At 44.9% G+C, this 13,121-nt stretch overlaps 1 protein-coding gene across 6 annotated transcripts in view; it reads left to right on the top strand.

Annotated features, from left to right (window-relative positions):
- The first annotated feature begins 2,296 nt into the window (after positions 1-2,296).
- Positions 2,297-13,121, top strand: part of FRMPD1 (FERM and PDZ domain containing 1) — a 110,983-nt gene continuing 100,158 nt past the window's right edge. For 3 of the 6 annotated variants that reach the window (XM_036330348.1, XM_036330339.1, XM_036330340.1), the window contains exons 1-2: positions 2,297-2,575; positions 3,959-4,255. The gene's annotated coding sequence lies outside the window, so the exon portion shown is untranslated. The remainder of the gene's footprint in view (positions 2,576-3,958; positions 4,256-13,121) is intronic. The other 3 variants (XM_036330341.1, XM_036330344.1, XM_036330346.1) reach the window with 2 other exon arrangements.

Raw genomic sequence — 13,121 nt, 5'->3', positions numbered from 1 at the left:
GACTGGAATCAAACCCGGGAACCTTCAGTCTGCAGGCCGACTCTCTATCCACTGAGCCAAACCAGCTAGGGCCACAGTAAATCATTTTAAAAGAATGATCCAGCCGAAACCGGTTTGGCTCAGTGGATAGAGCGTCGGCCTGCGGACTGAAGGGTCCCAGGTTCGATTCCGGTCAAGGGCATGTACCTGGGTTGCGGGCACATCCCCAGTGGGGAGTGTGCAGGAGGCAGCTGGTCGATGTTTCTCTCTCATCGATGTTTCTAACTCTCTATCTCTCTCCTTTCCTCTCTGTAAAAAATCAATAAAATATATTAAAAAAAAAAAAAAAAAGAATGATCCATATCTATAGTCCACTTGTTCTTACCTTCTATTCATTCTGCAGCCCAAGGACATATTGGACTTCTGGCCCCAAATATTCTCTGAAATGCCTCTCTATGGTCAGATCCAAGGGACCCTTGTGGGCCTCCACCCCTTTACAGTATTTGTCACTATTGGGAACAGGACCCTTTCAGGAAAGCTCTCGCCTCATTGGAGATACTACATTCTTCTGGTTTTCCCCTCCGGGTGCCCCAAAGCCTGCTTCCATACCTCTTCCTAGGGTTGACTTCTAAATAGCAGCATTCTTTACGATTCTTTTCTGGACCTTCTTCTTCTCTATACTCATGGGCAAGCTAATCTGACCTCAGCTGCCAGCCTTGGACTAGTTATTCACCCCATATGTCTCCAGCTCATATTTCTCTCCAGAAACACAGACCTGTACAACCATTTCACCTCCTGACTTTATGGTCTTCTGGAATGCCCCTTGGGTACTTCACACTCCACTTGTTCAAAGTGGACCCGATCGTCTTCCCCTCCCCATCAGTCTTAACTCCTGTGCTCTGTAGCCTGATGATTGACACCACCATCCAGTTCCTCCAGTTGCTAAATCCAAAAATCTTGGAGTCAATCTTGATTCTCCTCGCTCCCTTAGGCTCTAATCTAATTAACCACAAGTCCTATCCAACCTGGCTCTTTAATATTTCTAATGTTCATTATATTCTTTCCACCCCCTCTGCCATTATTTTCACTCAGGCCATCCACCAACTGGTGTTTATTCTCCTGTCTTTTCACTGCTGGTGAATTTTCCACCCTGTGGTCTAAGTGATCTTTCCAAATAGAATTTTTATAATGTTGGCCTACTATATAAAATGCTTTGGTTTATTTCCTGTTGCCCTCAGGAAAAAGTTCAAATGCTTTGACCCTGTTTAAAAGGCCTTTTATTGATCTGGCTCCTATTTTCCTCACTAACCTCATCCCTTTCCACTCCTCTTCCCCCATCTGGTGCCTCTTCTTCACTCTTCCTCTATCCTTCTCTTTTCTCTCCTAATCTCCCGCCTCCATCCCCAACACACTGCAATTGGCTATTTCCTGAACTCACCAAATTCAGGTCTGGGTCTTTGCACATGCCTTTCTTTCTAGTTAAAATTCTTTCTCCTGCCTCTTTGTTGGGCAAACTTTTAATGTTATTCAGAAATCACCTTAGATTTCACCTTCTTCAACAAGTATCTACTAGTTGAGTTAAAAGTACTATGCCAATGTTGGTCTCTTTGTTGTAACAAGTGTACCACAGTAATATAAGATGTTAACACGATGGGGAACTGGGGCAAGGGATATATGGGAGCTCTCTGCACTATTTTTGCAACTTTGCTTAAACTATTCCAAAATAAAAAGATTATTTTTAAAAAAGTCTCCACTGACCCTCCTGTGCCTGATTAGCTACTGCTTCTGTGTGTCTACAAGACCTGTGCCTTACTCCCGTCAGAGTGTCAAAGCACTTCGCACAATTTTTTGCCATTGTCCATGTGTCTGTCTTTTCCACTGAAAAATGATAGGAATCCCTTATTACTCACTTTTGCATCCCTGATGCTAACAGAGTGCCTAGCAAAGGGAATTTGAACAAATATCTCCTAAGTAAGTGTTTGTTGGTAGATAAATGGATTTGGGGCTATAGTACCAAAGCTTTTGTGGTAGGGTAATGTGAAATGATAGGCCTGGAAGAAAAGAACTTTAAAGACTCAGACATTATAAATGACTTGTAGGCTCTGCTTGCTTCTCAGCGTGATGGACTTGGCAGAGATGCAATAATGGATACACCTGAACATCACATGTGTCCCTACACGCTGTGTGTGTTTCCAAGGGAGTCACGTGACAATTCTTCCTCAGTAGGTAGAGTCCCGGGCCAGCTGAGCTGGGTTGGTTCACTCCGGCTGAGCCTTGCAGGCTGTTGGCACAGCCCACGAGGGTGTGGACTGTGTGTTGAGAGCACAAACGCCAACAAGGGCGGAGAGCACCAGAACCGGTTGGAAGAAGAATGACAGCAAGGGGAGATGAATCTCCAGCTCAGCAATTCTAATCCAAGCTCTTTCATTGATGAGCTATGTGACCTCAGACAAGTGTCTTCCTCTTCGCAGGCTCCCGTGTCCATATCTGTAAGATGAAGGCTTGGATTGGCTGGTCTCTAATGTCCCTTCCCAGATTGATGCTCTGGGATTCTGTCATCAGTGTGAAGACTGTGAATACCAGCGGAAGGGAGCAGGTAAGTGTGTAGTAGGAACATAGGGCAACTAAACTATTGGAGATTTGTTTAAGTCACCCTGGGGGACAGAGACCTTGGGGCACCATAGCTCACCCTTATGTCTTGAGCATCTAGCTCAGGTCTGGCAGAAGAAGCAATTTCCAAGGATTGGGGTGGGGGTAGGTGGGTGGCAGAGCAGTGGTAGTTTTTACTTAATAAGAAAATGACCCATTTGGGAAAAGTTTTCATGTTTATTGGCCAATAGTTGTTATTATTTTCTTTGCATTGAAATTATCCAAAATTTAAGCACTGGAAATGATGCAAAGAATACCACCTGGAACTTGGCTGGGTCAGGCATGACAGCAATGCCGTGTTTTTTAATGGAACTGTTAAATGGGCGAATGGAAATTATTTGGCGTTTGAGGCTATGGACTACCAAGTCATGGAAATTCGTAACTGCCTTAGCCAATTGGATCAACATCCAACTTATTTTGAAGTTTACATGTCTTAAATGGGCAGTTGTGGCTTTAATAATTATATTAATGGCAACTCGGGAGGCATGAGGAAAAGTATGTATTTGCCTAATTGAATACATACATCATAACCAACTGTTTCTAGTTAGAGAACTTAGGGTGAGCAGAGAAGAAAATAACATTATGATTTTTTTAAGTCCTGGGAATATTATCTTTGCTCACTGTTCACTGGTGTCAGAATTTCTGAAAGGTAATGTGGAAACCCCCGCCTTTGACCTTGAAAGAACAGGAAGATGTGGGCATAAGGTTGCTTAGGAACCAGGCTTCTGGCTCAGGGCGACTCCTTTCATATCTGGTCCTTCTTCTGTGTTGACCAAGAGTTTCCTTAGATGAATACTTACGTAATAATTCACTTGGGTTCATAGAAGGGAGATGATTGCTTCACCTATTGAAGGTTTTGTATTTGAATCCTAGTGGACAAAACAGCCAGACATTGGTGTGGAGAAGTGTCATTTTTGGCCATTGGGATTGAGGTGAGCCAGAAGCAAAGAAAAACCCCTCCCGAGAAACTAGGAAACCAGCCAGATGCAGAGAGAATGAAGAGAAATGGGCCAAACTTTAGGCTCAAATGCAAAAATAGTCACAGTTAAATTTATTGGGTATTTACTCTGTGCCAAGCAGGGTTCTAAATCATAGTTCTCATAATCAGAATTATATTAATCGTTCTCAGCTCTCTGAGGCATGCTCTTATTTCCATTTTCTAAGTGGAAAACTCAGGTAGGGAGAGGTTAAATATTCACCCAAGTTGTAGAGCCAGGATACAACCCAGGCAGTGGGGCTGCAAGTGGTTGCTGTTAACCACCCGTGCTCTGATGCATATATAACCTTTCAAGGTTGCACACGACTCTTGTTCTGTATCTCCCGCATCCAGCCTGGATCTGAGAAGGTAATAGACTTTGTGGATTGCCCCAGAACTGAACAGACACAAGCAGACTCAGCCTGTGTTGAAGCTGGAGTGTGTGGGAGGCTGTTTGACTCAGCACAGTACTTGAGAAGTGGAATGTTAGGGCGTCCCTGGGACTTGGCAGCAGCGGCCCAGTCCAGCCAGCTGACGAGGGATCCTGGGGAGGATTTCCCCTCACTGCACAGAAAGGAAGAGGAAAACCTTGGATACTCAGGAGCCGGGAGCGGCGGGATGTGAGGAAGCGGCGTGCTCATTCCACAGCAGGTACTGAGAACTCACCCCTGTGCTGGGCGCTGGCCACTGCCCAGATAGGGTTGGACTGTGCTCATTCCTTGGCCCCACAGAGCCCCCTGCTAGTATTGGGAAGGGCTGCCTATCTGACAGGATCCCAGAAATTGCCTTAGGACCCCTGTCCTTGCTTTGTAAAGGCAGACAAGGTTAATTCTAAACCCCTTTGACCCTTTCCTGGCGTTTTACATGTTTGGCTCACTGTCCACTAAGTGGGTTCAGGAGATGAGTTGTATAATCTTCAGACCCCGGGGTGAACTTTCTGGATCAATGGGGTGGGGGCAAAGATTACGGCAAGGCTGAATAGACAGAGCTTACAAAAGGACTCTGCAATTAAAATGGCTAGAGAGAGAGAGAGGAGAAAGGAGAAGGAATGAAAGATACCTGTTCTTTTTTGTTGTTGTAAAATATATATATATACATATATATATATATATATATATATATATATATATATATATATATATTTGATTTCAGAGAAGAAGGGAGAAGAAGGGAGGGAGGATGGGGGGGGGGGAGAGAGAGAGAGAGAGAGACATCAATGATGTGGGAGGGGCTAGCTCAGCCCCTCACATGTCCTGCTGCACTAGGGGACCCTGAGGTGTTAGTCCTGGAGGGGTTCTCTCCTGAGTCCTGGGGAAGGGAGGGAGAAGACTTGTTTTCTCCTGTGGAGTCAGCCTTGGAGATATGCTTGAAGCACAGTCACAGTGAATGTAGCAATTATTAGAAACTCGCAAAGGAATCAAGGAGAAGGAAAGAAACTGGTGTTTCATGAAGTTTAATTGAGCATGGCCCTGCCCATTAGCATCTATCAGCTCAGTTATGTGGCCTCATTCACAGATGGGAGGAAACAAGGATGTGAGAAAAGAGCCTTTTTGTGTGTCCTTTTCTCTCTCCCCCCTCAGTGGTGCATCAACCCGTTCTGCGTTGTGCTTCCATTGCTAAACCCACCACACAAGATCTGTGACTGTCTGTGACCTTAATCATCTATCTGTTGCAGATGCATTTTGGACTGTTTGAACTGACTCATCACCTCTTCCCTTTATGTACAAATGGAGATAAGGAGGATTATTAACAGGCGATTATTGAGCATTAGGCCTGTTATAGATGTTGAAGAGAATTACAGGGTCAAGGATTTATAGTCAAAATTCAAAGAGATGTAAAAAGGAAAAGAGAGAAACCTCAAACATTGTTTAGGTTTTGATGTTGGAAACTCATTGCTTCAAAGATCTAGAAGGGTGTAATAAAACCACGCCAGCTCTTGTTTCCACTTTCCCCACGTAAAACAGCTAAAGATGACTGAATACATTAATAACAGAGGGCAAGGGTGTGCTTTTTCACGGAAGGTTCCTCTAAGAAGCTTGCGATTTCAGGAAGACATGGGTCATGGCTTTTGTGAATCGATTTTAAAAGGAGCCAGATAGACTTGTGGCCAGCAATCACATCTGGAGCTATGGAAATCGAGGCAGGGTAGTCGATGAGTTCTCATGCTTCCTTCCATTGAAACCTCCTGTGTCACACAGGCCACACGAATGGTCTGGGAATGTCCTCCCTGCAGGGTCCTTGCTGGTATTCAGTTTCTTGGGATAAACTGCCTCATTCTCCATGTCAAACCCTCTCTGAAACTTGAAATGAACTCTGGGTTGATGAGATAACATACCTATTATTGAAGAAATGTAACATAACCTACCTGTTGAACGGGGGTGAAAACCTTCACAATCTTAAACTCTAGGGGCTAGGGACTAATTCCCAAGGCACTGCCATTGTTCAGGACTTTGTTTTCTTTTACAAATCATGCCCAGGAACTGACACCAGAAACAACTTATCAATCTTAAAAGCGACCACACTCATAACTTTATAGTAATGATAGGAATACTGACCGAGAACGTTTTTGTTTTTTTTTAAATATATTTTATTGATTTTTTACAGAGAGGAAGGGAGAGAGATAGAGAGTTAGAAACATCAATGAGAGAGAAACATCGATCAGCTGCCTCCTGCACATCTCCTACTAGGGATGTGCCCGCAACCCAGGTACATGCCCTTGACCGGAATCGAACCTGGGACCTTTCAGTCCGCAGGCCGACGCTCTATCCACTGAGCCAAACTGGTTTTGGCGAGAACGTTTAAGTTTTAATAAAATAATAGCTGAAATGTATTGAGGGCATATTGCATACTAAGTCCTGAACTGAGAGTTTTACATGCATTGTCTTGTTTAATCCCCCCAATAATAAGTATTACTATGTAGACATTATTATACTATTTTTTTCGATTTTATAGATAAACAGTATTAAGGCCCAAACTCTCTCCAGACTTCTGACCAGACATTCAATGGTCTACTCAGCATTCCCAATTGGATCTCAAGTTTAAAAGGTTCCAAACTTGGCTCCTAATATTTCCCTTCTCATTCCCCTGCATCCACCAAAATTGCAACCTTTTAGTCTTCCTCATCCCAGGTAATGACAACCCCAGCTTTCAAGTTACTCAGGTCAGAACCCTTGGAGTCAGCTTGACCCACCTCTTCCACTCACATACCACATTCAATCTGGTCAGCAAATTCTATCAGAATCTGACCACTTCTCACTCCTCCACTGCCATCCTCCCTCACCTGGATGTTTGCAGTAACCTCCTTCGGCCCTCTCCCCCTTCAAGTCTATTCTCATCACGGTAGCCAGAAGGCCCCTGTTAAAATGCAAGTTCAAAACCTTCTGTGGCTTCCCATCTGACTCAGAATGAAAATCAAAGCCCTCACAGTGGCTCCAAAGCCTCACCAGGGGCCAGTTTCTGTTCTGATCTCTACCTCCAGTTCACAGACTCTGAATTTATTCAATCTCTGTGCATATGTGAATCTGTCCCCTCTTCTTGGGAAAGCCCATGTGGCTGTCACCAGATTCCCCAAGGACTCAAAATCTCCCCAAAGTCTCATACTTACAAATCCAGTTTTAAGGAGGGGCTTGTTCAAATGATAAGATAATTTGGAGAGGATTCTTTATTTGATGAAACGAATCACTTAAAATGTCTTCTGCATTTACAATACAGTGAAATTAAACATACACACTGATTTTAGTGGACTTTTGTAGCCCAAGTGTTTCAGTTTTCAGGGGATTTGGACTAAATCCTACTACAATAAAATCTTTGTGTAACAAAAAGATGTTTGCACCTACAGCTAACAGTTCTCTTATTTCAAATAATATCAAACCTTTGTGCACAGCTTTGGGCCTGTTGTGTGTAAGGTGCTGTATCTGGAAACATTTTTAACATATCTCAGTACACAGAGCCTGCTGTAGAGCCTGGCACACAGCAAGTCCTCAAAGCCTGTCTTCTGTATGCTTTTGTCCCTTTACTCCCCATCACGTATGCAAAAATATGCCTTGGTCCTTGTCTTCTGCCTCATCATCTTGACCATTAATAGGCCTAGAAACCCTGACCTATATCCCAGGGTGTTATGTGGATTAACCAGTCAACCATAATTAATTGCAGAGTAAACATTAATTATTGTTGTCACCATCCGTTCCGGTCCGGGTCCCTGACCTGGAGAGAGAACGTGCTGGCACAGTGGCCTCTGTGGGAGTTCAGAACACTCCACACACTGATGAGGACGTGTCCTCCTTTGAACTATGTTGGGAGTGCTTCAAAGGATTTTCAATGACCTGCGTTTACACGGGAGAAGCGTCCTGTTTGTAAGTGACGGCAGGGAACCCAGTCACTGTCCACAACACCAGAAGGACTGCCATGGGACAGAGGATGCAGATTCGTTTTCATGGGCCTCAAGGGCAGGGCTAGGACCAGTGGGGAGGCAAATGTTAGACCCAAAGTGGGAAGGACTTTAACAGCTAGAGCAGTTCGACTATGGAACTAACTGCCTGAAAAAGCAAGGAGTTCATTCTAGTCATGAAAAAATTCAAGCAAAGCTAGATGACTTTTTATTTTCAAACTAGAGGCCCGGTGCACAAAATTTGTGAACTGGTGTGTGTGTGTGTGTGTGTGTGTGTGTGTGTGTGTCCCTCAGCCTGGCCTGCTGCACCCTCTCGCAGTCTGGGATTCCTCTCGCAGTCCGGGACTACTTGCTCCTTACTGCCTGCCTGCTCACTGCTGCTTAGCGCTGCTGCGGAGGAGGGAGAGGCTCCTGCCACTGCCACTGTGCTCACCAGCTGTGAGCCTGGGAGCACCCTGACCACCAGGGGGCAGCTCCCGCGTTAAGCATCTGCCCCCTGGTGGTCAGTGCACGTCATAGCGACCGGTCATTCCTCTGGTTGTTCCGCTGTTTGGTCAATTTGCATATTAGAGTTTTATTATATAGAATAATTTATTGATTGATTACCTCCCTGTGCAGGGCTGGAGGAGCCCGAACGTGAACTAGGCAGGTACTATATTCTTAGAGCATTTCTGCTGAAAGGGGGAAGGTAAAATCCACCCATCCATCCACCCACCCATCCCTCCAATGAATATAAATTGAGCATCTACTGCGTGATAGGCATTGTAGCACTGGGGATACAGCAGTGAGCAAAACAAAGATTTTTGTTTCTCACAGGTGGTAAATGAGGCTGGCAATAAGAATCCCTAAAGCATGAAGTTAATGTCACCCTTTGAGAATGAAATTAGGAAACTTTAACATGAAACACAATCATTTGGCTAATGGGGATGTAATTACACTAAGAAAGCTTAAGCATAACAAATCATATTATTCTTTGGCAACTCTGACAACTGTTTGTGTAACAGGGGTGGTCTGCCTAGAGCTAGGAGATAGGGAGTCAGATGAAAAATATTTGTGACTCTGTTCCTAGCATTATCTGAAGACGGGCTAGTCAACCAGGGACTGAGGACATCGGGCTTGTAGCTCAGTGACACTGGCCATTGAGGTCATTCAACTCATTCTCTTTCAATAATTTATTAATTGTTTCTGTCTTCCCCACTAGACTGGAAGCTGCATGAGGGTAGAAGCTCTGTCAGTCTCATTCACCACTGTATCCCATTGCCTGGCACACAGAGGCACTCAGTAAATGCTAGTATTTGTCAAATGGCTGAATAAATAAACGAAAGGCTGAATGAATGTGATGTTCCAGGAAACTTTTCCTATTTGGGAAGAGCGCTCTGCGTAGAAAGATGACTCATATTTCTGGAATTCTTGGAGACCTCACTCTTATGCCGGAATCCTAACAAAAGATGTGAATGAATAGGAATGAGCTATGGAGCTTCAGAGATGGAATAGCAATTATAGAAGTGGTTAGAGATGAGAGGGCACCTAACCTGGGTCTTGAATCAAAGATGGGATTTGGATTTGGCACGTATGGCTGAGAGGTGGAGGGGAAAAATGGAAAGTATGGGCAAACATATCAAGTTTGGAATTCAGAGTGTGTGTAGGGTAGTAATGAGACATAGCACGGGGACGGCAGTACAGTATCTCAATGAGACAGTCAGGATAAAGCTTTGGGCTGACTTATCTGTTGGCAGGCATTGCCGTAGAGGGGATCCCTACATTGAAAGGGGGAGGTGTCAGTTACTTCTGTAGTGTTCCAAAAGAAATGGTGTGACAGTAACAAAGGCTGGATGACTCCAGGAGAAGGCCGGTTGGCTGTCTCTTTAAAGGCCTTCACAATGGGGTGTTACCACAGTAGTCTTACAGGGTCCAGGTCTGGCCCTTTGCCTGCCAGGCTCAGAAATCTGACTTGTCAGCACTCATGGGTAGATCTAAGCACACAAGGCTACTATATATAACCAGGAAGCTAAATTTAGTAATTTACAAGGAAAACTAAAATTGCTGAAGGTATCGAATGCTCAGGTCCTATCTATGACTAGAGCATTCTAGTCCCTGTCAACATTCTGTTCAGTGTAATCACTCCACATGAGTATTGTATTAGCTATGCTGTGGGAGAGGAAAATAACAAACCCAATCCCAGAACCAGCCCAAAGTGACTAATATGAATCAGAATGCCAGTGGAATAGAATTCGGGTTGGAGTGGGGATGAATATACTTCAAACAGGAAACACTGGGAAAGGTTTCATTTTTTTCATGTAAACCTTCTCTGATTTATCCTCCCTGGTGACATATGTTCCTCCTATACCTGCCCCCAGGGGGGGATTCATAACCCAGTATTGTAATTATATACTTACTAGGAACCCAGTGCATGAATTCGTGCACCTTGAAAGGAACTGTGGGCCATGAGGCTGCAGTGGGCACAGGGGCGGGTCTTGGCCCACCCTCCATGCCCCCGCCTGGCCCTTCCTGCTGCGGCCCCCAGTCCCCTGTCCCCCTGCAGCCCCACTCCTGCCGCTGCTGTTCCCATGTGCTGACGGCGCTGGCCCTGCTTGCATCTGCTGACAGCACAGAGCAATTGGGGCCGGCGCTGGCAGCAGGTGTGAGTGCTGGGTGCGACCATGGCGCACAGCAGCAAAGAATTTTCAGTAACCACTAGAGGCTCACCTTGATGACAGCGACCGGTGCCCCGCCTTGGTCTGGTGGCCCCCCGCTCACCTGCTCCACCATTCGGCCACGGCTGACACCCACCATGTTCCACACTCTGCCACCTGCTGCCCCCTGGTGGTCAGCACACGTCATAGCGACTGGTTGTTCGGTTGTTCTGCTGTTCGGTCTATTTGCATATTAGGGTTTTATATAGAGAGATATGTCTGATTTCTCTACTAGACTAGAAGATCATTGAGGGCAGGGACCAAGCCTTAATCCCTATTATAATCTTGTACCCAGTTTAATGCTTGGCACATAGTAAGTGCTCAACAAATATTTATGGGAGAAGGAAAAACAGGTGGAAGGAAAGGAAGGAGGGTTTATTCATGTAGAGATGGGGCGGGTGAAGGCTACAGAGAAACTGAATCCAAAGAGGTACAGTCATATGTGGGGACCCTGCCATATTGTCTTGGTGGAAGATGCTCACTCATCACATACTGCTGTTTGTAGGTAGCACTGAGTAAGTAAGAAAAACAACCACCCTGTGTTCCTAGATCCTTTCTTCCCCCTCTTTCCCCCACACAACTTAAGACGAGTGCCTTGATCACTGAGACTCATTTTTCTCATCTATAAAATGGGAATAAATACCATCTTCTTCATAGGAGAGAATTAAATAACAAGTACCATAAATAATTTCATCCAGGGTCCAGCATAGAGAAAGTCTTAAGTGAAGGTTAGCTATAGATCACCATGATTGTTTAAGAAAAATATTTGGGATAAGGATTCAAGGACTTAGCAAAGTAGACAGCTGTTCTTTGATATTTCAGAAATCCTGTTAGATGCTCCAGTTGTCTGGTAGAGCAGTGTTAGAGCACTTGGTATTCTTTTACAACTCCTGCTTTTATTTTATCCCATTCACATGCCTATATTTATATGCTACAGAAAGCATTCCATAGCTATGCTGCTTCCTTAGCAATAGTTAAATTCCTTACTGGCCTCTGTCATCAGCCTGTTTCCTATGTACTAGGAACACATAACACACCTTGTTTAATACAACTTTTTAAGAGAGTGTGTTTGCAATAGCTCTGCAAGAACTTTGCAACTTGAACTTTGCAGAACCCAAGTCCACATAGACAACATGCTATGCTTTGGGGTTAAAAAAACAACAACAAACTACTACGCTTGTAAGATAATTTGACATCCAAGGTCTTTGTTATTTTTTTTATATATTTTTATTGATTTCAGAGAAGAAGGGAGAAGAACAGAGAGATATACAAACATCAATGATGAGAGAGAATCACTAATGGGCTGCCTCTTGCACGCCCCACACTGGGGATCGAGCCTGCAACCCGGGCATGTGCCCTGACTGGGAATCAAACCGTGACCTCCTGGTTCATAGGTCAACGCTCAACCACTGAGCCGGGCTATCTTCATTATTTATTGTCGGTTTTTTATTTTAACTTTTCTCAGTTGGCTTGTTATCCATTCTGGTACAGAAAGTGAAAACATTTTTTCACATGTATCTACCGTAATAGCTGGGATTTTGTGGAGAGGGAAGAAGAGAGAAAGAGGGAGGAGGATTCATTCTGCATCATAACATTTGGTAGCAGGAAGGTGAAGAACAGAATCAATGAGCAAGAGAAAGGAAGTGGGGAACAGGAAAGATTCACACTAAGGTAGAGCTTCAGCGATTGTTCACCAAATACACGAATGAATGTAACAGTGTTAGACTGACAGTTCCCGTAGAGAATCAAGACATAGTAACTATCAGATACCCACAGCTGTGGAACAGGCCAGCTAGAAGAACCTACAAAATGAATTGAGCAGAAAAGTGGTTACATGACTCGCACTCTAAAGTCACTGTTGGAGACTTTTGGAGAGCATTGCTTTGGAGGGAGCAGTGAGTGTGCTAGGAGGGCTGAGGGATATGGGTGCCCACCCCATCTCACTGAAACAGGACCACTCAGAGCTTGAGCTGAGCCTCCTGCAGTTGGGAACCCTGGGAACTGGGTTCAACTCCCGTCCAGGAAATTTATGGAACGCGAGCAGGGCTGGCTAATGCTTTGGCAGCAGAGCAAAGAAGGTTGCTGATGCTTCTGGATTGGCCAACACTCCCAGAATTTATTCAGGTGAAGAATGCTCCAAGGAGCAGATAGATAGGGGCCTCAGCCGGGGAGAGCCCCTGTGGGAAGCCCCTTAGATCGGCTTCATAGGCAGTGCATTGCTCCCCAGTGGAGGGGAAGCTGGATGAGGGCTGTGGTGATTGATTTCTGGGGCCTGGGGTGGAAGCTTCTGCCGAACTAGAATGCTTTTTTTGCTCAGGTTCAGGGATCCTCAAATGAGAGACCACCAGGGTTGGGGGAGGGGGCAGGTCTCTGAGGAGCTCACAATAATACCACGTAAGAGAAAGTCAGGCTTAGAGAACCGCTAGGCTGAGAGAGT

The sequence above is a fragment of the Myotis myotis genome, unplaced genomic scaffold, assembly GCF_014108235.1.
Source record: "Myotis myotis isolate mMyoMyo1 unplaced genomic scaffold, mMyoMyo1.p scaffold_m19_p_12, whole genome shotgun sequence".
In the NCBI taxonomy this organism is placed as follows: domain Eukaryota; kingdom Metazoa; phylum Chordata; class Mammalia; order Chiroptera; family Vespertilionidae; genus Myotis; species Myotis myotis.
This window is presented reverse-complemented; position numbering and strand designations above follow the sequence as displayed.